This window comes from Sminthopsis crassicaudata, chromosome 2 (assembly GCF_048593235.1).
Source record: "Sminthopsis crassicaudata isolate SCR6 chromosome 2, ASM4859323v1, whole genome shotgun sequence".
Lineage (NCBI taxonomy): Eukaryota > Metazoa > Chordata > Mammalia > Dasyuromorphia > Dasyuridae > Sminthopsis > Sminthopsis crassicaudata.
In genome coordinates, this window is record NC_133618.1 from 226,800,580 (window position 1) to 226,825,506 (window position 24,927).

The following is a 24,927-nucleotide window of genomic DNA, read 5'->3' on the forward strand; positions in this document are numbered from 1 at the left end:
CAGAGATTGATAAACTGAAGAACATTCAAAGTAGGATAATTAGGATGATAAAAGGCCTTAGGCTCATTTCATGTGAGCGTCAGGTAAATAAACAGGTAAAATATGTAGCCTAAAGAAGAAGAACCCAGAAGGAAAACAAAGAAGCCAGAAGGAAACCATTGTCTCCAAGTATCTGAAAGGCTGTTGTCTTCAATTTGGTCTGTTTGAATCCATAAAGCAGAAACATTCTGTAGATCTAGAATAATGGGTAACATGAAATAGGAGATAATGAGTTTGTCTTCAAATAGGGGACAAGTGACCAACTGTATGATAAGTTATAGAGGGAAGTTCTTTTATATATATGGGCTTGAGTTGACTAGATAGATGTCTGCCAAAGTCTCTTCCAAGGTTACAATTCTATAATTGATTGACTCTGAAATCCAATGTTTTTTCAACTTTATTATAACTAAAATGGGAGAAGGAAATGGCAAATCCCTCCAATATCTTTGCCAAGAAAACTCCATGGACGTATGGGGTATGAAGAATTGGGTGTGACTGAATGAACAAAAGCAATAATTAAATGAGAATTTTATTTACTCTGGCTAAAGTGTAAATATAGGGGAGGAGACAAGAGGTCACATAGCGATCATGGAGGAGTTATAGATCCATTATTGTTGTTATTATTTCTGTTTAACCTTAATCATCAGGAGGATGATGTCTTGACTTAAAAATGAATTGAATTTAAATGAAGTAGGGCTGAACAAAGTCATCAACCTCCAGAGTCATGGGAATATATCTTTACACTTTCTCCTCCAGAGAAGGGAATCCAGTGGCAAGACGTAATTCAGGATGACTGGGTATAGGCCCCTGCAGATCTATTATGATAAAACAAAAGACTAAGTGAAAGAACAATTAGTAAATTTATGAATCATACTTAAATTAATATTTAGTAATATTCTTTGATTATAGCTGTCATAAATTATTAACCTTGCTTGTCCATTGATTTCTTATGTATTAGCTCATCTGCCTAAAGTATAAAAAGAAGACCATGCATACATATATATTTGCTAATTGTTCTTTCTCAGTTTTAGATATATTATATCTCTGTATGTGCACTTACACATTTAAGTCTTTTTTTCTCTTCCTCTATGGAGTTCTTCCTATTAAAAGATGAGGTTTTTGCTATCCTGTTTGTGGGAATGCTTGAAAAACCACACTGTACTTTGGTCTGTGACTATTGGCTAAATAAGCTTCTCTTGCCTTTTACAAGTTTCTCTTTTCATCTCATAGATTGAGTTTTGCCTTTACTTGAAAAGAGTCTTTCAAGAGCTACACATCAAGTTGGTCATACTGCCATTAGTTTATGCAAATCTTCTGAGGGATTTTTAGACTACTTGATAGCACCTTCAGCTGTTTAGTCTGTTCTTAACTATGCATCCTAAGGACCTTGGACTTTGCCCCTTGTGGGTAAGCATAAATACATGGCCATGACTGACTTCTCAGGCGTCAAATGTATGTCAACATTAAAGCAATTAGTCATAGAAAGTCAGAACTGGAAGAGACTTATTTCATACATCTGACCTTTGTGGTCCCTCCTTGCTCTAACTTTATGATCCTATGAAATCCAAAGATATTTAGTTATTGATTTTTAGTTTTGATAATTAGCAAATGGCTCAGCTATTATTATTGACAAGATTAATAATTATAGGTGATGCAAGTATTATTAATAATGATTGATTAATAGAAATGATAACAAATAATTAAATATTATAATAGCATTGTTATATTTTTGGAATTATATAATATTATTATAATAAACATGCAGCATGATTTAATGGGCAAAGAACTAGCCTTAAAGCCAGGAAGGCCCAGATTCACATCCCGCTTTCGCATATCCTATCAATATGATCCCACATGGTCCCAACTTCTATAAATTGATGGGAAAGTTCTGACCTGCACAATCTCCTTAATTTATATTCCTTATATCAATGAAATCAAAGGTATAGTCTTTATCTCTAATACTATAACATAATAATATTATTATTATTGACAGTAACAAATGTGTCATTGACAGAGGTTAGGAAGAACATAGAAAGTATACAGATATATTCCAAGCTGTCTTATAATTAAGGCTACAATATGAAAATATAATTAAATACTAACTGAAATCATGTCACATGTACTAGAAAATATGATGTGAGTATAGGAGTCTTGGGGTAGAGGGAACAGAAGGGAATGGAAGGAAAGAGCAGGATTTGGAACCAAAGAATCTAGATCTGAAACTCTGTGTTTCATTTACTACCTGTGTCCTTTAGAAAAATCACTCTCCAACCATCTCTAGGCTCATGTCCTCATTTAAAAGATGAAGGCATTAGATTAGAAGGCTTCCAAGGTCTTTTTTAGCTCTAGCTGGATAATCCACTAATGTCTCCTGTTATAGTATGAATGGTCTATGATAAGAGTAGACTACACAGGAAGTAAAGATAGGAGGAAATGAAAAGAGATCTGGAAAAAGAGACCCAATGGGAGGTCATCAGGGTAGGATAGGCTTTTATCCATAGAAACTCCCAGATTAGTTTCCATTTATCTTCTACAGAGGGAAGGGAAAAACTGCTCTGTTAGGAAAGGCCCAGCTCATCTATTATGATAGATAATCCCTTCTCATCTTTTATAGCCGAAATGACCTCTCGTTCTTTAAAATGAGATATATTGTAATGAAAATATATAATTATAATGAAAATACATTTCAAATTAAAGAATGAGAGGTCTTTTCTGCCATTATAGAAAATTTCTGTTGTTATGGACATTTTAGCCATCAAGTAGACAAATTTCTTATGGGATAAGAAGGTCTGAAATCTTAGATTCAGAGTTGGAAGAAATCTCTGGATCATCTTGTCCAATCCTGTCATTTATCAGATGAGGAATTGGGGACTCATCTTCCTGAGTTCAAATCTGACCTCAGACACTTAATAAATCCTCAGCTAGTCACTTAACCTTGTTTATTTCAGTTTTCTTCATCTGTAAAATGACTTGGAGAAGGAAACAGAAAACTACTCCATATCACTGCAAGAAAACCCTAAATGGGGTCAGGATGAGTCAGTTGCAACTGAAAAAATGACTGAAAAATGATAATGAAAATGGTTGAGTTAACTGAGCTTGGGCTTTGGTCTGGACACTTAACTAAGGTTGTGACTACGGGCAAATCATTTAAATGCTCTGATCCTCAATTTTCTTACCTATAAAATTAGGTTGGTCATATCCATGCTACTAGATAATATTTGCACAGATAGATGGTAAACAGACAGAACACTGGACATGGTATCAGGAAGAATTCAAATATTATCTTAAATACTAGCTGTATTACCCTGGGCAAGTTACTTAACCTCAGAGTATGTGTCTCAGTTTCCTCAACTGTAAAATAGAGATAATAATAACATTCAGTCTCCACGGTCCTTTCTCTGGATGCAGGTGGCTCTCTCCATCAAAAGTCTATTGGAATTGGCCTGAATCACCTCATTGTTGAAAAGAGCCACCTCCATCACAGCTGATTATCACATAATCTTATTGGCTGTGTACCATGTTCTCCTGGTTCTACTCACTTCAATTAGCATAAATTCATGTAAGTCTCTCCAGGCCTTTCTGAAATCATCCTGCTGATTGTTTCTTATAGAACAATAATATTCAATTATATTCATATACTACAACTTACTCAGCTATTCTCCAACTGATGGGAACCCATTTAGTTTCCAGTTCATTGACATTACAAAAAAGGCTGCTACAAACATTTTTGCACATGTGGATACTTTTTTATCTCTCTTTTTAAAAAAATCTTTTGGGGATATAGGCCTAGTAGAGACACTGCTGGATCAAAGGGTACTCACAGTTTGATAGTCTTCTTATTCCCATTTTATGGATGAGGAAACTGATGCTAGGGTAGGTTAAGTTGACTTTCTCCAAGTCACTGCTTGGAAGGGCTTCCTGATTCCAAGTCCAATACTCTATCCACTGCATTATCTACCTACCTATTACAATTGTTATTGTTGCTTGACACTTATACACTGTAGTATTCAAGCAGTGAGTCATTCATTGAAGATTGATGACTGATAACATAGACTTCTTCTGACATTATTTTGATGTGAAAGCTATGAAAGCAAAAAGTAGGGCATACTGTAAGCCTAAGGTAGGGAAAAAGTCACCAATGAGGTGGGAAAAAGTCACCAGTGAGGTGAGAAAAGGGGGAAAAGTATATGTAGATCTAGGCAACCAGTAGGGACAGGTTCTATAGTATTGCTGAGAGTAGACCTTCTTGCCCTTCCATTCACCAGAGACCAAGAGACATGCTATACATTTAAGTACTATTGTCTCTTGATTGCAAAGGCATCAGCCCTGTTTCAAGTGGTTTATAAAGCATTTTTTTTTATTAGTATAAGGTTTCTTCATTTTAGAAAAAGTCTTTTGATCCCAAAGGAATCTTTCTCTATAAGAGCAAAAATGGACAGGAATTGAAAGCACTGAATTTGAATCATAGGAATACTGTTGGAAGTGATGAGGTTTTTATATCCCCTCAATTCTCAGTGCTGATGAGGTTAGTGGCAATAAGAGAGTTGTTAAAAATCCCCTTTTAATTGGCTGAAGGTTTAAAGTGAAAGCATTTACTTATTCCCAAATTATTAATTGCAAAATGAAAGTTTATTGTTGGATAGAAACCAGTTTGCTAAGAGACTGACTTCTATAGTTCCCCTATCAGGGAAAAAGAATTTTGCATTGTGAAGAGAATGTTTCCTCAGTGGGCAAAGGGTCCTAGCAGCTGAGAAACCTACTTTAGGCCTTCTGTGAGGAGTGAGTTTAAGGGAACCTGTTATATGGGTATCTTGGTTGGGGCTAGGACAACCTGAGCTGATCAGACCAGAATTTTTCAATTGAATGAGAACTCAGAACTTCAAAAAGATCAATGGGAGTTGGTTTGCTTCTGAATAATGCTACTTCTTTCATCCTAGGAGGATGGGTCCTCTCTAGACTCCTTGGAGCCTGGGAGATCCTGATCTCTCAGATCAAAAAAAGGGGACACAATCTCAGAGTGATCATTTTAAAGAAAAAGGAACACAGTAAAGGGAACCATTTCCCTCTTGCTTCAGAAGCAACATCCCATAATCTACCTAGTCCTGAGGGTGACATAAGGCAAGTGACTCCTCAAATAAAGCTTTGTTTCCTTTTGTACAAAGTAAGAGGATTAAACTAAATAATCTTTAAAATCTTCCAGATCTAAGTCTATTATTGAAGGATTTTTTTTTAAACTGCAGAATTCTATTTGTTCATACAGAAAGCTTTGTTTACACTTCCCTAATTTGTATTTAAATATCACCATACAAGAAGTCGGAAACTTTGGTCTTGCCTGCCTTCCCTTTTCCATACATACTTTTCAGGCTACATGTGGCCCTTTTGTGACATCTTATAAACTGTTAGAATATTTTACCTTCCATTTGTGTGCCTTCACACAATCTTGTCTGGAATGCTCTTCCTCCTCACCTTAATCTCTTAGCATCCCTAGCTTCTCTCAAAAGCCAGTTGAGGGACCACTTCCTACATGAAGAGTCTCCTGATTTCCACCCTCCATCCCCCTTGGCAATCCCTCTCCCCCTCTTTCCACCCAGAATTTAGGGCCTCTTCTTCCAACCCCCTTGCCTCTTAATTTCTTTGTATAAATTTTGTATTTATTTCTTTGTGTAATTTTGGTTCCCTGCTAGAAAATAACCTCCTTGAAGAAAGAAATACTTAATTTTTTTCTTATTATTCTCAGAACCTGACATCTAAAAGACATTTAATATTGCTTGCTGACTAGTTGATTAGAATTGAGTCAGTCATGTGTAACTAGGCTGTTTCTTAATGCCCGTGGAACTTTGGACAGATAATTTCATCTTTCTGGTTCTAGATTTCCTTTTAAAATGAGAGGTTGAAACAACGATTCTCCCAGCTTTTTCAAGTCTCTTGGAGTGTCTTTCAAAGCTGTTTGTTCTTATTCTTCGCTGTTTAATTACCATCTCTACCTTTATTCACCAAATTTTCCCATTTCTTCTGCAGATTTCAGCACCATTCTAGCATGCTAAGACAATTGTTCATATTTAGTCTTAGGCTGATTTTAGCAATTCTAGGGCAGGTTCATTCACTCTTTACTTTGCTGCTGGGAGGCACCTAAAGATGAATAAGTCACAGTTCTTGCCCTCAAGGGGAAAATCAAGTAGGTGAGATGACTCATATGCAAATAAGTACATACATGGAAGTGAGGAAGCAACCAGAGATAGTCACAAATACGGATTCCTGGGACCTAGAGCTCACTGGCAGGATCTGAAAACATTTTATGAAACAAGTGACATTTGGGCTGGGCATTGAAGGATGAGTAGGAACTAGAAATCATATTTTGACATTTCTTTTTAAAACTCCATGCCAATTAACTGGTAAGTGTTTTTATGTTTTTCTAATGAAGTGTGAAATGTTCTGCTAAGTTTAAAAAAAAAAAAAAAAAGTATCACTTCCCCAGGACAGGGAAGGCTGAGAAAGAGTGACTTTACAGCACTTATCATTTCCTGGTGACACTCTTGGATAAACTCTTACATTTTTTTTTCAGGAATTGTTTATTTCTACTTTCTTTTGACAAATTCAGACTCTACTTTTCATTCCAGTTTCTCAAACAAGGATAATCTTAATTTCATTAATTCTCTTGTTTCTTCTCATTGAAACCAGTGGAAACATACATGTATAAAGTTTGAGGCCTATGGAATCATGATACTATCCAACTCTTGACAAAAAGATAATGAACTAAAGGCATAAAGTGAGATATATTTTTGGATATAGCCAAATGCAAGAGATTTTGTTTTATTTTTTGACAAGGCATATTTGTTATATATGAGTTTTTTTTTTTCCCCCCCGCAAGGGGAGGGGAAGGAAATTTTTAATTAAAAAAAAAAAAAAAAAAAAAAAAAAACCCAAAACCAAAATTAAGGTCAAACAGAGACCTGGATTTTTGAAAAATTTGTTGAAAACAATTTAGTTTTAAGGTCCAGGCATATCTTAAACTCAGAACTCTATAAAGTATTAGAGCTTCAGAGAGCAAGATCTCAGTTCAAATATGGCCTCAAATACTAATACCCTTTTATCTCAGTTTCTTCAAGGATTGTGGAAAGGATCAAGTGAGATAATATTTGTAAAACATTTAACATATTGCCTAGCACATAATAGGTAGGTAGTAACTGTCTTCCTCCTCCCCTCCTTTTTTTTTCTCTTTCCTTCCTTCTTTCATCTTTCCTTCTATCCTCCTCTCATTCTTTCTATCTAGCAAAAATACATAATTCCAAACATTTCTAGCATTGGTTAGAATTCTGGGGAACCAATCTCTTGAGGGAAGAACAAAACAAAACAAAATGAGAAATAAACAAAGCTGTTATTTCATCAAAGGTTAATATGTTTATCTATTATTATAGATAATAGCTATTATACTCTTATAAAAAAAAGGTTTTTTCAAGGAAAGAAATCCCATAATTATCAACAACAAAAATTTATGTAAAATTGATATAAATGTTGTGGATAACTAGATGGCATAGTGGATAGAGTACTAGATTTGGAGTGAGAAAGACTAATTTTACTGAATTCAAATCTGGTCTTAGAGATTAGCTGTGTGACCCTGGGCAAGTCACTTAATGCTGTTTGCTTTGGTTTCCTCAACTGTAAAATTATCTGGAGTAGGAAAAGATAAATTATATTCATATCTCTGTCAAGAAAACCACAAATAGGGGTCATAAAGAGTCAGATTTGACTGAAATGGCTGAATAACACATAAGTACTGAATCTGGACTCAGAAGATCTGGGTACTTATCTGGGCCTCAGTTTCTTTGCCTAAAAATGAAAGAATTGGACTCAATCAGTAGTTTTTTCAGAGGATATGAATAAACAGAATTGATGAGGTTTGGGAATAGGGGGAGAGATTCCCTCTGCTTGGAGACCCAGGTCCAATTTGGAAAGAATTCATAAACTTGAAAATCTGAGTGGCAGAAAAGGGAATTTTATTGTTCACTAAGAAGTTTTCTTAGAGGGCAAAACTCCTCATTAGGAATTTGGCAAAGGTGTATGTTAACAGACCCCTGGTTGAATAGGTAAATCTTGGCCTGGGGCTGGGAGCTGTCTGGCCTAATCAATAGAGGATCATAAGACAGAGATCTCCAGTTTAATAGAATCTCTTAACTGAGGGTTTGAAGGCTTTTCCCAGAGTCTGGGTACTCCCTGAAGGGGATCCTGGCCACCCCCAAAACATCTCAGTTTCAATGGAGGGTGATTTTACCAAGATCTCCGATTGAATAAAGCCACTTAACTTGGAAAGAGTTTATCTGGGAAAGGTATGCTTTTCCCAGGGTTTGGGAGTAGGGGGAGGGTTGGGGCAAAGGTTACATCATTTTCCCCCAAAAGATCTCAGTTTACTTTTGGAACTTATATTTGAAATCACTTATAGATGAACAAGTCTCCTTCCTTTTTGAAAGTGTGCAGTATGAAGGCAAAGAATATAATGTTATGTCCACCCTCTACTCCCAAAAAAGTTTAAGAATCAGTGACTTATATGGTCTCTAAGGCCTTTTCTTTTCCAGTTCTGAGTGCTAGGATTTCTATACTATGGAAAATATTTGCTTTACTTCAATTCCATTTATGTGCTAAATTTTGTTCATATTTGCCTATAAATGTAATTTGAGAGGCAGTGTAGTGATGTGTATGGAGTGGTTAATTAGAGTCAGGATCTGGGTACAGATCATATTTCTGATTTGACCCACCTGAGCCTGGGCATATCACATAACACTTTTGGATGAAAGCTTCTTTTTTGGGCTAGAAAGACTTCAAGTCCTCTACCAGTTCTAAATAGATGATCCTGTGATCATTGGGAGAAGATGTAAGCTGAGTAATGAGGGAAGGGAGAGAAGGTTTTAGTATGGAGTGAGGGTATAGGCAGGACTAATAAATATACACATGTGGGGCCATCCTTCTTGAGAGGCAGATCCCTCTAGCTTCCTTCTCCCCGGTGCTGACATTTTTATAATAGTGATTAGTTTTTTGTTTGTCTTGAGGCAATTGTGACTTGCCTAGGGTCATCTAGTTAGGAAGCTTTAAGTGTCTGAGAGCAGATTTGAACTCAGATCTTCCTGACTCCAGGCCCAGTGCTCTATCCATTGCACCATCTAGTTGCCCCTCTACAGGTGATTAGGGTGAATCTCAAGGGCAGTCTTAAGGGGAAAGGGAAGGGGCAACTCAGCCCAGTGGGAATAGTACTGGACTTAGAACCAGAATATATGAATTCAAAGCATGGGTCCACTAATTACTTCTCTGGGCATATCATTTAATCTCTTTGAAAACCACCCTAAGTTCTCACAGTCCTCTCTAGGTATAGATGGCTCTCTTCATCACAAGACCATTGGAACTGGTCTGAATCATTTCACTATTGAAGAGAACCATGTCTATCAGAACTGATTATTATACCATCTTATTGTTGCTGTAGACATCATAGTTCCAAAGGAGAAATCTAAACTATTACTTCTGTCCCAACTCTTGTTGCTTTTTCCTTTCAAGAGGACCGTGACATCTCTGAGGTGATACCATGACAGGGACATGAGTTGGATTTAAGTGAGAGAGGGCTGCACAAGGTCACCTGCCTTATTTTCCCCTCTCCAGCCATCTAGGTCCAGTGGCCAGATATAGATTAGGATGACTGAAGAATGAAGGGGGAGGGACACTGTTCCTTTTAAGATTATCACTCTGAGATTGTGTCTCCTTTGATCAGGATCTTCCAAGCTCCAAGGAGCCTTTCAGGATAAGAGAATCAACTCCCATAAAAATTCTAAATTCTCATTCAATTGAGGAATCCTGATCTGATCTGTCCCAGCCCCAACCTGGTCTGACCCTTGTCAGTGTAATCTGCTCAGGCTGTCCCAGCCCCCACTAAAGATACCCAATATAACAGCTTCCCTCCTCTAAGGTCTTTGCAGATGGACCTAGGTAGCTCACTCAGCTGCCTGGATCTTCTAGATCTGCCACTATAAAAGTCAGTCTCTTGATAAAGTGATTTCTATCCAACAATAAATTTTCATTTTGCAACCAGGCTTTGAAATAATGTACAATTAACCTGCGAAGGAAATCAAAAATGCAGGGGACAAAAACAGAGGGATTAGAAGTGTTATATAGTGATTCACACTCATTTCCCAGAGTTCTTTCGCTGGGTGTAGCTGATTTTATTCATTATTGAACAAATGGAACTGATTTGATTCATCCCATTGTTGAAGAAGGCCACATCCATCAGAATTGATCATATGGTATTGTTATTGCCGTGTACAATGATCAGGATTCTAGTTCTGCTCATTTCACTCAGCATCAGTTCATGTAAGTCTCTCCTGGCCTTTCTGAAATCATCCTGTTGGCCATTTCCCTAAGCATAATAATTGATGTTGTTTTGTAACTGTGTAGTACCCTTCATTACCCCATTTGGGTTTTTTCTGGGAAAGATACTGGTTTGCCATTTCCTTTTCCAGATCATCTTACAGATGAGGAAACTGACAAAACACATGACTAAGAGATCTGCCCAGGGTCCACCACATGTATATTCCCGAGGTTGGATTTGAACTTAAGAAGGGACTTTTCTTCTGAGCATTGTATTCTTTGGGCTATTTCCCTGCCATGAAGAAGCTTATATTCCACAGGGGCTGCCACAAAAAATTAGCATTGTTTCTGAAGCCCATTTAGTATTTGTGGTATAGTGTATGAAATATAATATTTGGATTCAGAAAATCTGGGTTCAAATATTCATTTTGCCACTAAATCTTTTCTTACAAAATGAGGACTCCTTGAGGGCAGGGAGCTTTATTTTTGTATCATTACCAGGATTCATAACCTTGGGCAAACCAATGAAACCATTCTTCCTGAGACCAAGTCTCCTTCTCTATTAAGTAAAGGGTTTGAATTGATAACCTCTCATGTTGTTTTTAGCTCCAGATCTATGATTCAACAATGATGACTGTTCCAGGAAGTGGGAGAATTTTCTTTATTTTTAAATTAAATTTAATAATTTAAATTAGCAAAAATGTATGTTTTTTCTCACTTACCTCCTCCCTAGAAAAAGAAAAGAGAAACAAAACCCTTATAAGAACTAAAGATAGCCAAACAAAACATGAGAAGAGGATCTTTAAGGCTTGACATGATTTCTGTGGCCAGGGCAAGAAATGTTTAATGCAATCTAGGGCCTCTGTAGGCATCATGAAGGCTAGCATAATCCAAGGCTGGTGGGTTATCCCTCTAGATATTTGGACACTGTGCTTGTCTGCCATATGAATGTATGTTGTAGTCTTTCAGACTGCATACATTTAGAACCAAAAAGGAACTTGAAGGTTATTTGGTCCAGTATCTTAATTTTTTTCAGATAAGGAAAATGAAGTCAAGAAAGATTAAGGACTGGCCCAATACAGCACAAAAGTGTGCTTTGAACGCGCTCCTTTCACTCACAGTAACATGCTAGCTTTTCACAGAAAAGCATTGCTACCAGGAAACAATAAAAGTTGTGACTCCCTCTCTCCCCACCCCCAGTGTGTTTTTAAACATCACTTAGTGATAATAACAGACAGTTAGCAGACACAGCAAATAGGGAGTCAGAAATATTGCTCTTCCTAAGTTCACATCTGATCTCAGATACTTCCTAGCTATGTGACCCTGTGCAAGTCACGTTTCTTCATCTGTAAAAATATAATTAAAAGGAAATGACAAAGCATTCTAATATCTCTGCCAAGAAAATACCAAATGGGCTAACAAAGAGTCAGAAAGGATTGAAACAGCCAAACATCCAATGGTGACAATTCCTTTTTTTTTGCTCAATCTGTGACTGTAGCTCTCTAGTCTCTGTAATTGCCTGGACCCTCCAATTTGTGGGTACATGGGGCTGTTACCAAGATTGATCTTGTCTATTACTTCTCCCAGAATACTCTAGCAATTTATCTTAAAAAATAGTGAGATACTAGTCTGTGAATCATAATTCCTTATGGTTTTTGCTATAAAACTTTCCTGTTCACTGAGATCTATTCTTAGTAACTGATAGAAATGATGTGGTTATAGATTCCAAATGAAGTGGTTTAGGACAACACCAAATATTGGGGTTCGGTCATGTGAAGAATTCACAATGGCCATTCTCTTTGGTAAAAGGTATGTTTATTTAGAAGAGATTATAGACAAAATGAAGAAATGCAATATATATCAGGACTGGTAAGTACGAAATAGAGTTGGGAGAGCATATAGCAAAGAAAGGGATTTTAATAATTAAAGGTGGAAAAGATAAGTTCCCTAGTGGAACTTACAATTAACCAAGATAAAAGTTATATATCATGAGGCTCCTAAAAGGGATTTAGCACTCTAAAAGAGTTAGCTATGAGAAGAACATCATGAGACATGGTGGGGGGATCAAAGGAAAGATATCAGGCATCATAGTGAGGAGATGAGAGGAGAGACACTATGTGGCAGGGGGAGAGATACTATGTTGCAGGGGAGAAGTGAAGGGAAAGATGAAGCAAAGTGCTGTGGGTGGGCTACAACTTCAAGAGGGATTCAGCAAAGATGGCATGAGCCATGGATAGATTTGTAAGGGAAATTTAACCTCAGGAATGGGATATAACTCATATTTTTTGGTTGGACACAGCAAGATGGGGCCACTCACAGTGTGTGTGAGGAACCTCCATAGAGGGGGGATCACCAGGCTAAACTGATTCCTATCAGTGCCCCAGGGAACAATTCCATCAATGCCCCAGTCCCTCTCTGCCAATGGCACCCAGTTCCTGAAGACCTCATCAGAAATAGTGAACTATTAAAATCTAGCTATCTCATATTCTCAAATTTCCCAGCTTCTAGTTATTCCTTGGATCTCTCTGCTCTGATAGCCAGGAATTTAGAGTTGATTAAGGCTAGAGGTACAGCACTGTGCTCTGGACTGATCAACATGCATCTGAAATGCCATGTCCAGTTCCTAGAATTACATTTCTAGAACCCTGCTGACAAACTGTGTGGAGTCTACAGGAGGGCACCCAGATTGAATGACATAAATTTCACAAGTTTAATCTATATTAGATTGCTTGCTGTCTATGGGAGGGGGTGGATAGGAGTCAGGGAGAAAAAATTGGAACACAAGGTTTTTCAAGGCTGAATATTGAAAACTATCTTTGCATGTATTTGGTAAAATAAAAAATTTTAAATAAAAATATTTTTTTCAAAGGAAGGAAAAAAAAAAGAGAGAGCAAGGATGACAGAAATGAGTGGCTTGGGAGCACATGGATTCAAATATTACTTGATAATCTTAGTTGAGTGACTTAATTTTAGGCCTTAATTTTCTCTGCAGTTCCTTCAGTGATCTGTGAGGTCATGGTCTGAAAACCATGCCATATGAAAGAAAAGTTTAAGGAACTAAGAATATTTGTAGCCTGGAAAAGAGGAAACAGGCAGAATTTGATAACCGTCACAAATTCTTTGAAGAATCGTCATATGGAAGATTAATTAGACTTGTAGCATTAAGCTCCAAAGGAAAGAACTGGGATCAATAGATAGGAATTATAAGGGATAATAATGATAATAGGAAAAAAACTAATTTTTATGTAGCATTTTTAGTTTTCAGTAGTGTTTTATAAACATTGTCTCATTTTATCTTGACAACAACCTCGAGAGATAGACACTATTTTCCCCATTTAATAGATTTTTAAATTATTTCAGACTGAAGTTTAACTTGCACAGGGCTACATAGTCTGAGGTGGAATTTGAACTCAGATCTTCCTGACCTAGGCCCATTACTCTATCTATTATTGCATAGATGGTTGCCTCTGGGAGGCAGATTTATACTCTTAACAATTATAATCACCCAAAGCTGGAGCTTGCTGTCTTATGAAATAGTGAGGATCCTCATTTCTCCTGCAATTGAACTGACTTCATCAAGCATTTATTAAGAACTTTACATGGGCAAAGTCCTATGTTATACATAGGCAAAGGCAAAAACAAACCAGCTGTTGTCCTCAAGGAGATACAATTTATGCATAAAATAATAAATGAAAGAAAATTTGAAGGAAAAGAGAAAGCTAACACTTAAGGCTGGCTTCCCATATGAAGTGTTATATCATAGGAAGTGAATCTAACCTTAAGTTAATCAATTAACACACATTTATTAAATGCCTATTATAGGCAAGATGCTATTCTTGGTAAGCACTGGGAAATCCAAATGCTCAGTGGATCTGTGATTTCATCTTTTCTTTCATTGGTGTAGATAGGAACCCATCCATACTTTCTTATTGTCTCTGATTCTTGTTCATATCCTCTCATAAATTTGTCATTGAGGACTACCCAAGATTATGGAGGATTTCTTTGATAAACATTTTATTTTTTGAAGTATAAAATTTATTGGATGCTTTAGCATTTACACTGATTGTAACCACACAAGAACCCTAACTCTTTGCTTCTATGCATGTGTGCAGAAGAAGCAGTAAGGCTTGATTTGTTGAAGGAAGTAGTTAAAATGAAACTTCCTCAGAGTCTAGAGTAGAAACCTGGTTCCCAGCCCCAGAAACACAGGCTCTTTTCCTCTCAGGGCTGTTTGTCCCCCTGCCTTTGGTATGGTGAACACAGTGTAGCAGCAGCTTTATTCTTTTTCTCTCTCCACTCTTTCCACCCCAACCTGCTAACTATTGTTTTGAGTGAAGCATCTTATCCACTGAGAGTGATCAATTCAAACTTGAGTGATGAGAGGAGAGGAAAGAAGAAGAGAACTCTAAGTACAAGGTGGAAACCTTAGGGGAAGAGTTCACTCCAAGAGGCTGAGGGAAATTTCTCTACTGCATAGAGGTTTTTGGATCTAAGCTGTGCTTCCTATATCATTAAGGTCTGGGTTTGAGTCTTTCTCTGAGTTTATATTGCTGAAGATGGTCCAGGACCCTAACCCTCTTCCCCACCTTAGTGTCTGGGTTACAAAATCATATTGCAGAAGGCAATCTGTTAGTGTCTGGTTTTATTGGTTGCTTGTTTTCTCAAACCCAGTTTTTTTTTTAAACAAAAAAACAAAAACAAAAACAAAAAAACAAAAAGCCAACAACAACAACAAAAAACAAAACAACAACAAAAAAACACACCTCACCTGAGGAAGTGATTTAGTCAGAAGGGTAAGGGTAGGGATACGGGTGGGGGTGAATTGACTGAGATCATCCCTGGAGGACCCCAGGGTCCCAGGCTGCTTCTTCACATGAAGAACCAAGCCATCAGTTTAGAAGCTAGGGCCACAGCAGCAGTGAGGACAAGTTGAAGATTAGGCTGCCTTAATATGGCCATGACATTTTTGAAGGGGCAAGCACCCTCATGGGCACCTTGTTGAGCAGCATAGTACAGACACTTGTGGACATTTCCTTTCCCATCATGTATTAGGAGCTCTCCATCCTGGGATTCTTTGGCCAGCAGAGAGCCAGCCTTATTCAGTTCATTGAAAATCTGAATGTTAGCCTCCTTGACAATTTTCTCCTTGGTCTTCAGATCCAGGTCCAGAGCATTCATCTTGACTTGATAAAACTGCTTGAACTATTGGGCATTGCCTGTTGGGAAAAACTGGATCCCTTCTCCTCTGCTTGGTAACTTCAGTATCTGCTGGGCCACTTTCTTTAGTACCTGGCTCCCAGAGAGGTCCCCCATGTACCATGTGTAGGCGTGGGCCACAAGGAGCTCTGGCTCATGTTGCCCCATGTAATGGATCCTGTCTACATACTGCTGAGTAGTAGCCTTTGAACACTTCACTTTCTCCTGCCAGTCCTCACCAAAAAATACTCCATATCCTTGGTCATTGCTTCTTTGTTCTGTAGCTCCACAGAGAAAGAAAAAGGAGCAAAGGCTGGATGATTCTTGTTGCAGTCCATCACTTCTTCCAGAGTATGAGTATGGGAAATAAAGTACAGTGGTAACTAGCTTGAAGAGATCCTTCTTGATATGGCCTTTCAAGAAATCTTTGACAAACTGGGTATTTTCAGCATGGTCATGAGACTCCTTGGTCCCATCCTCTAGAAGCTCAGAAAGATCTGGTTGTTTTGCATGGTTTTTCCATTCAGGGTCTCTGTAGCCTTTTTTTTTTTCAGGTTCATCCACTCTCTCTGATGGTCTTTTCAATTCAGATGACATTTTGGCTTAGTGCAGTTAAAGCTAATGAGATTTTCCTGAATGTATCGCATACTCCTCTGGATTACCTATGACTTGTTCTGCATTGTCCGCTGGCTTTGCTGCCTCAACTCAATATTTTAAATGTAACTTTTCATTTTTAACTTTTTTTTCAATTATCAAATATTTCTTTTCTTTTCTTTTTTCCCCAATGCCTGTCCTTTCCCACATGTGAAAAGAGAAAAACAAAACCTCTTGTAACAAGTTCCTTTTTGGTCATATCCAGAAATGGAGGGCTCATTCTGCATTTGCAGGAATCCAGCTAAGTCAATAAGCCTTTGTTTATTAAGCACCTTGTATGTGCTAGGTACTGTGCTAGCATGCTTCATTTTCTATCTTCTAGAATTCTGGAATCCCTATTGGTCATTGCATGAAACAGAGTTCTTAAATCTTTCAAAGTTGTCTTTACAATGTTATTATTATTGTAAAAATGATTTTAGTTTAGCTGACTTGATTCTGTATCAGTTCATATAAGTTTTCCCAGATTTCTTTTAAATTATCCCTCTCATTCTTTCTTATAACATAGTAGTATTCCATGACATTCATATGGTTATACATTTTTCACCTATCCTGGAGTGCTCCCTTAATCTAGTTCTTTGATATTACAATAAGAATTGCTGTAACTATTTTTTCTTATGGGTTCTTTTCCTCATTCTTTGATTTCTTTGGGAGAAAGGAATAGTTGCACATTGCTTTTCAGAATGGTTGGACCATTCACAGCTCCCCAACAGTGTCTTAGTATACCTGTTGTCCCACAGTCCTTTCAGCCTTTGCCATTTTCCTTTTTTCATCTTTCTTTATCACACTGATAAGTGTGAGATGGAACCTGAGTTGTATCACTGGATCAAAGGATATACACATTTTTAGTGACTTGGGGGAGGGGAGCATAGTTCCAAATTACTTTTCATGGCTAGATCAATTCACAGCACCAGCAATAGTGCATTGATGTATCTATTTATTCCATATCTCTTTCAACATCTGACATTTTCCATTTTTGTCTTTTTTGCCAATCTGTTGACTGTAAGGTAAAAGTTCAAAGTTGCTCCAATTTGAATTTCTTTAATTAGTAGTGATTTAGAGCAGGGATTCTTAAACTTTTTTCACTTTCAATTGGTCCAAGAAATTTTTATGTGACTTTGGGTATGTAGATATATACCTACATATAGGTATCAAACAATATACAAATCAATATAGGTATACCAATCAAACCTTTACAAATAATAAATCATAATTTCACAATCCCCGCATTCAGTGATGTGACTTCACGTTGGGTTGTGATCACAGTTTAAGAAGGTTCGATTTAGAGCCTTTTTCCCCATGACTTTGGTAGTAGTTTGTTCATCTTCCTTTGAGAGCTGCCTGTTCATGTCCTTTGATTATTTATCAACTGAGGACCATTTTTTAATTTTTCTGAATATCATGAGGACATTAGTGGGGGACTCTGCCTGTCCACCTGTTATTATTCATGCTTTCCCTGTGACTAGCCCATTTTTCTCTTCCCATCATGCACTTCCTCAGCAGCATCCTTTACTCCTATTGTTTGGTTATACGTTACAGTCTACTCACACCAGCCACAGCCTCTCCATTGCCTTCTTTGTGACGTTTATTTTTAATGCTTTGGATTTGATATCTTGATATTAACCAATGAAATAGAGGCATTAGGAGTAAACAGACAAAAACAAAATAGTTCCTGCCCCCAAGAAGCTTTTATTATTGGGGAGAGGGAAAGGTATACTTATAGTAAATAGATACAAAATATATGAAGCCAACAAAAAGTTATTTGTGGAGGAACCACTAGCAGTTGGTAGTGGAAATGAGGATAGATTTCATGTAAGATATGGTACTTGAGTTAAGCCTTAAAGGAAATACAAATTCTAAGAGACATAATTAAGGCAGAAACCCATTTCAATCATGTACTACAAAGGTATGGAGACCAGAGATGGAACACCAAATTCAAGGAACAGGAAATAAGTCAGTTTGTATGTAACATGGGGTATATGGAAAGGAATGGAGAATGGAGCCACATTGCAAAGGTCTCAGTTACTGAAAACACTCAAAAAAAAAAAAGGTGGATTTACTGCTAATACAGATGTTAAAAAGGGGGAATTCGTGCTTGTATGTGCTAGGTACTGTGCTAGCATCCTTGTTGTATGGGGGTTGTACTAGAGGACCTGTTTTATCTTGGATTAAGGGAGTTTCTGATTCATCAAAGATGTTCTCATGACCTCAAGAATCAAAATCCCCTCACCCGGTAATTTCCCCTATTTCAGTTCATGTTCAAGATCTGCTTAATATGTCAGGAAATAGTTGATATAATGTTAAATAATGTAGTAAAATCATGATTAATGTCTAATGTTTGCTAATATGACTGGTTTTGGGAGGGTGAGGCATCTGTCTCACTCTGAGACTTTCCTACCTGCATGTACCTTCTGGCAGCAGGTTTTCTCCTCACCTGGTCAGACTCAGGACTTCCTGGGTTAGTTACCCTGCCAGCAGAGCCAGGAGTAGAAGAGTGGGCCCGTTGGTGGTCCTATGTCTAGTATGATTCTCCCAGGGTCTTCCCCATTCTCCTCCCGGACGACCTCCCTCTTCTGTCCCTTTGCCACTTCCTGGGTGTGATTCATGCCTTCCTCCTCCCTACTCTGCCTGGCTGGTATGTGTCATTTCCTGACGTTGGTGAAACCCAGACTTGCGCTGGTCCCCATGTGACTGGCCCTTGGGGTATTAGGGCTGAGGATTCTGTTCTTCCCATCCCCCTTCCTCAAAAAAACCTCAGTAGCTGTTTCAGCTGCGTAAAGAAAAGTTCCCTGATTACTTGACAAGATGAATTTTGTGACTTTGGAAATTACCTTGGGTTCAAAGAAGGTAAGACTTGGATCTTACAGGTATAGCCTGTTCTACCCAGGAACCTTTGGCTCATCCCCATTCTTGAGAGCCCCTTCTTCTCCTCTTCTACAGCCTAAATCTCCTTCCTCATTGTCTTTCAAGAGGCTCTTGCATTGTCATGCACCTCTTCAGAGTCCCACAGCAGGACTACCTCCTCTGTGGACTTTTGAGATTTTGTGAATTTATTAAAACATGTATGCAATTCAATTCAACAAGTATTTATTGAGATCATTCAGTGCTTTGCACAGTGCCTGGTACATATAAGAATGCTTAATGAATATTTATTGATTGAGAGGCACATATTAGTCCCTATCCTTAAAGAGCTTACATTCTATTAATAGGGGAAAATAGCACATACACAGATAAGTGGTTATAAAATGAATGCAAGGTAATTTCCAAGATGGGAGAGGGAAGGTGAATAAGTTCTGAGTATGGAAAGAAGATAGGGGTCATATTTAGTAAAGATGAGCAGCAATACATTGGAAAGAGCTGTTAGAGTTCTGAATTTTCATTGGAAATTCACTTTTACTGGAAAGGTTTTAGAGTCAGATGACCTGGATTCAATCCTAGCCTCATTATTTCTACCTAAGTGGACTTGGGCAATTGTTTGGGCCTCTTCTTATTTATAAAATAAAAGAGATGGGTTAGGTGATCCCTAAGAGTCTTTCTGATTCAAAATTTATGATTCTATGAGAATAGAGAGCATTCTAGAAATGGGGGAACAGCCTAGGCAAAAGCACAGAGAGAGCGTTCGAGTTTGCTATACTTTACTGGAAGAATTCTCTAGGGCTGGGATTCCCTTTCTTGCAGTACTTTAATTCAGGGCTTCTTAGACTTTTTCATTCTGTTTGTCCTGAGAAATTTTTATGTGACTCTACATGTATGTATATATATATATATATATATACATATATATACACACACACACACACACACACACACACACATATATATATATATATATATATATATATATATATATATATATATATATATATATATGAAGAGAGAGAGAGAGAGAGAGAGACATATAGATATATAAAAGTTTTTCAAATCAAACATCTACTGATAATCATAATTTCATGACCCCCACATTCATTTGGGGGGTCTTTTTATGAGACCTCATATGGTGTTCTGATCCATAGTTTAAGAAGCTGGGTTCTAAATAATTCAGTCCCACCTAGCTTTTTCTGAAGGAGCCTGGGTTATATCTAACACAATGAATATCTAGCTTAAGGATTTGCCTTTCCTAGGATCAAGGTCTCCTCTGAGCCCCAATTCTTTCTGGACTGTGCCACTTTTGCTCAATAAAAATTAGCCATTTCACTAACACAGTTTTTGGTGAAATTGTGAACTGATCCAACCATTCTGGAGAGCAATTTGGAATTATGCCCAAAGGGCTACCAAACTCTGCATATCCTTTGATCCAGCAGTATTTCTATTGGGCCTGTATCCCAAAGAGATCATAAAAAAAGAAAAATGCCAAAAATGTCTGTGGCAGCCCTTTTTGTTGTGGCAAAGAACTGGAAGCTGAGTGGATGCCCATCAGTTGGAGAATGGCTGAATAAGTTATGTTATATAAATGTTATGGAATATTGTTGTTCTATAAGAAATGATCAGCAGGATGATTTGAACTGATGCAAAATGAAGTAAGTAGAACTAAGAGAATATTGTACACAGCAACAAGAAGATTATTTGATGATCAATTCTTATGGATGTGGCTCTTTTTAACAATGAAGTGATTCAGGCCAGTTCCAATAGACTTGTGATGGAGAGAGCCACCAGCATCCAGAGAGGACTATAGGGATTAAATATGGATCACAACATAGCATTTTCACCTTTTTTGTTCTTGTTTGCTTGCTTTTTGTTTTTTTCTCATTTTTCCCTTTTTGATCTGATTTTTCTTGTTCAGCATGATAAATGTGGAAATATATATAGAAGAATAGTACATGTTTAACCTATATTGGATTACTTGCTGTCTAGGGGAAGGGGTTGGAGAAGGCAGAGAGAAAAATTTAAAACACAAGATTTTGTAAGGATGAATGCTGAAAACTATCTTTGCATGTATTTTGAAAATAAAAAGCTATTATTTAAAAAAGTGAGTGATTGGGGAAAATGCCAACTGATATTTATATAGAGCCTTAAAGTCTACATAATGCTTTCTATGTCTTATTTCATCTATTGTTCACCATAATACTTTGAGGTAAATATTGCAGATTATAGGCTCATCATTTTAAAGCTGTAAGGGACCTCTCATTGAGTTAAACCCTTCACCTCCATCTTGATTTTATAGAAAAGAAAATGGAAAAGATAGATAAGATCATTTCTCCAAGGTTGAGTCTTGTTATTAAATGTCTGAAACAGGTCTCTCTGAAGCCAACTGTAGTTCCCTGGCTATTATGCTACACTAAAACTGTAATATGTAGATGGTATGTCAGGTTTCCTCAAACCATGCTGTGTATATAAGGCAGCTAAGTGACGCAAAGGATAGAGAGCTAGATTTGAAGGAAGATTTGAATTCAAATCCTGGACAGTCATTTAGCTATGTGCTCTGGGTAAGGCACTCTCTGTAGCCTCACTGCCTATCTCAGGGTTGTTGTGAAGAACAAGATAATATTTGTAAAATATATTTCAAACTTTAAAGCACTATATGACTTTGCCACTTATCATTATTGCTGTTATAGAACAATCCCAAAGCAGGTTAGATAGTATATCACGATACCAGTTCTCTACACAGAATTTTCAGCTACCCTCTCCATTAAGGAAAGCTTCACTTAGTAATTCCTTCATTCTATATTACACAGGACTCATCTAGAAATGATTTTCATTTTAGAGAAGCCTAGATAAACTGTAATCTTTGGAGAAGGGTGTATAGAACACACCTGGAATATTTTATCTGCATAGTAGGGGGGGTTCTAGGTAAATTGAAGTACTTTTAGAGCAGGGCATATAGAATACTTCTGGAATATTTCACTGCAGGGGGTGGAAGAGAGGATTCTAGACAAACTGGAGTACCTTCAGAGCAGGGTGTATAGAACATTTCTGGAATATTTTATTCTTAAGGGGGGGATTTAAGCTAAATTGGAACACCTTCAGAGAGCAATATATAGAACATACCTGGAATATTTTTTTCATGAGGGGGATTTCTAGATAAATTGAAGCACCTTCAGAACAGGGTAGATAGAACACATCTGAAATATGTTATTCATGGGGGGGGGGAGACTCCAGATACCTTCAGAACACGGTTTATAGAACACATCTAGAATATTTTAGTTATGCGGGGATTATTCTAGATAAAATGAAACACCTTCAAAGCAAGGTATAGAGAACATTTCTGGAATATTTTATTCTTATGGGGCAGGGGGAGGATTCTAGAGAAACTGAAACATCTTCTGAGCATAATGACTGGGATGATTGAAGATTTAGAAACCATGATAAGGTAAATTGGTCAAAGGATTTGGAAGTATTCAGCCTAGAAAAGAGTTTTGGTAGGAAGAGGGAAAGATGGGCTGTCATCAAAAACACGAAGGCCTATCATTTAGAATAGACTTCTACCATTTTAGGGAGCAGAAATAAGGCCGGTAGAGGGAAGAGAGGCAGATTTTGGCTCAGTAAAAGGAAGGGCTGTTAGAAAACAGAGCATGTTACATTACAAAATAAGAAGTGAGTTTCCTGTACTGGGTCTGTTCAATTAGAGGCCCTCTGGCCATGAACCAGGACTGCTAGAAGAAGGATACTTGCATGTAGTTGGTCCAGATGTCCTCTGAGGTCCCATTTAATACTAAGATACTTTGATGATAGCCTATCTTCTTCAAACTAGGGTCTCAGAGAGCTTCTTCATCTAGCAGTGCCTCTGAGCACTGGGATGGGTCTGTCTCTTTGCAAGCTACTTGGTTCTTTTACATTTTAAATACATATTTTTATTGGTTGGTCAATTCTTCCTGTGGGGCCTGTAGATCAAGATTATTCTTCCATATGCTACTGACTGGGAGATGAAGATAAATGAAGGCCACTGTTGGATGAAGATTAGAAGCCCAAGATCTCAGCATCTTAGTGACTGAGGCTGCTCAATTCTACTATCTCTTTGTCTGAAGTGGAAAAGTGAATTCCATTTGAGTCTAGCTACAGATAATGATGACCCTGAACCCATGAATCTTATGATTTACTCATATTTAGCTAATTCTTTTAAAACCTAAATAAAGTTATGACTATACATTTTTTGTTGTTTTAATTTTAGTACTGGAAAGGATTCAGAGGTCATTTAATTCAGTGACCTCATTTTACAGATGAGGCAACTGAGGTCCACTAAAGCTAAGTACTTTGCTTAAGGAGAGATAATACTTTGCTTAAGGAGAAGAAAAGTATCAGAAGCAGGATCTGAATATAGATTTTTGGATAACAGTTTTCTTCTTTTTTTTTTTTTCCTTCTTCACTATCATCATCCTTTATATTTCTTAATGCTCCTTTAAAAAAAATGTTGATTTCCTAATTCTGTTCCTCCATTTGGCACTTCTTTCACCATCAAAAAGGCAAGAAATAGGATACCAATTATAAATGTGAAGTCATGTAAAATAGTTTCATATTAATCATGTTACAAAAAAGGGAAAAAAAGCAAGAAAAATAAAGCAATTAAAATATGCTTCAATCTGTACTTTGAGTTCATCAGTTCTCTCTTTCTGGTAATGGATGACATTTTTCTTCATAAGTCTAGAATTTTCTTAGATGATTATATTGACTAAAATATCTGAGTCTTTCACAGTTCATCATTGTTACAAATTTTATTACCACTATGTACACTAATCTCCTGGTTCTATTCATTTCACTTTGTATCACTTCATATAAGTCTTCCCAGGTTTTACCGAAACCATCCTCTTCATTATTTCTTACAGCACAATTATATTCCATCACTATCATAGAATACAAATTGTCCTGCATTCCCCAAAAGAAGCGTATCTCCTAATTTCCAATTCTTTGCCTCCACAAAAAGAGTTGCTATAAATCTTGTACATATGAATCCTTTTCCTTTTTCTATGATCTCTTTAGAATAAAGATCTATAGTGATATTTCTGGGTCAAAGAGTATACAAAGTTGAATAGCCATTTTGTATAGTTCCAAATTGTTCTTCAAAACGATTGGACTATTTCATCTCTCCACCAATAGTGTATTGGTGTATCTATTTTTCATATCCCTTCTAGCATTGTTTTTCTGTCATGTTAGCCGAAATGATGAGTGTGACATGGTACCTCAGTGTTGTTTTAATTTGAATTTCTTTAATTAACAGTGAAATAGAACACTTTGTCATATAACAATGGATAACTTTGATTTCTTCTGAAAACTGCCTGGTCATATCCTTTGACCATTTATCAACTGGGAAATGCCTCTTAATTTTATAAATTTGGCTCAGTTCCCTATATATTTGAGAAATGAGGCCTTTATCAGAGAAACTTACTCCCTCCTGCCCCAGTTTCCTGTTCTCCTAATTTTGGCTGCACTGGTTTTGTTTGTGCAAAAACTTGTAAAAATTTCACGTACTCAAAATTATCTATTTTACTTCCCATGATGTTCTCTGTCTCTTGTTTGGTCATAAATGCTTTCCTTATCCATAGATCTGAAAAGTCAATGTTCTTTATCTTATACTCTGTGTCATGTCTGGCTATACTGTACCTCTTCCCACCCCAACCTTGTAATTATTCTTTGAAATAAAGAACAAAAGTTAAACAAAAAAAAAAAAAAAAAAAGACAGGGACACACCCAGTAATATATACAACATCTTGCATCCATGGTTCCTAACCTCTTTATTTTAAGGAAAGAAGTGTATCTTTAGCTTTT

The 24,927-nt window shown here is 37.1% G+C and overlaps 1 protein-coding gene and 1 pseudogene across 1 annotated transcript in view; one reads left to right on the top strand and one right to left on the bottom strand.

Annotated features, from left to right (window-relative positions):
• PTK2B (protein tyrosine kinase 2 beta) overlaps positions 1 to 24,927 on the top strand; it is a 168,551-nt gene that overhangs the window by 45,123 nt on the left and 98,501 nt on the right.
• Positions 15,229 to 16,176, bottom strand: LOC141553366 (heme oxygenase 2 pseudogene; annotated as a pseudogene).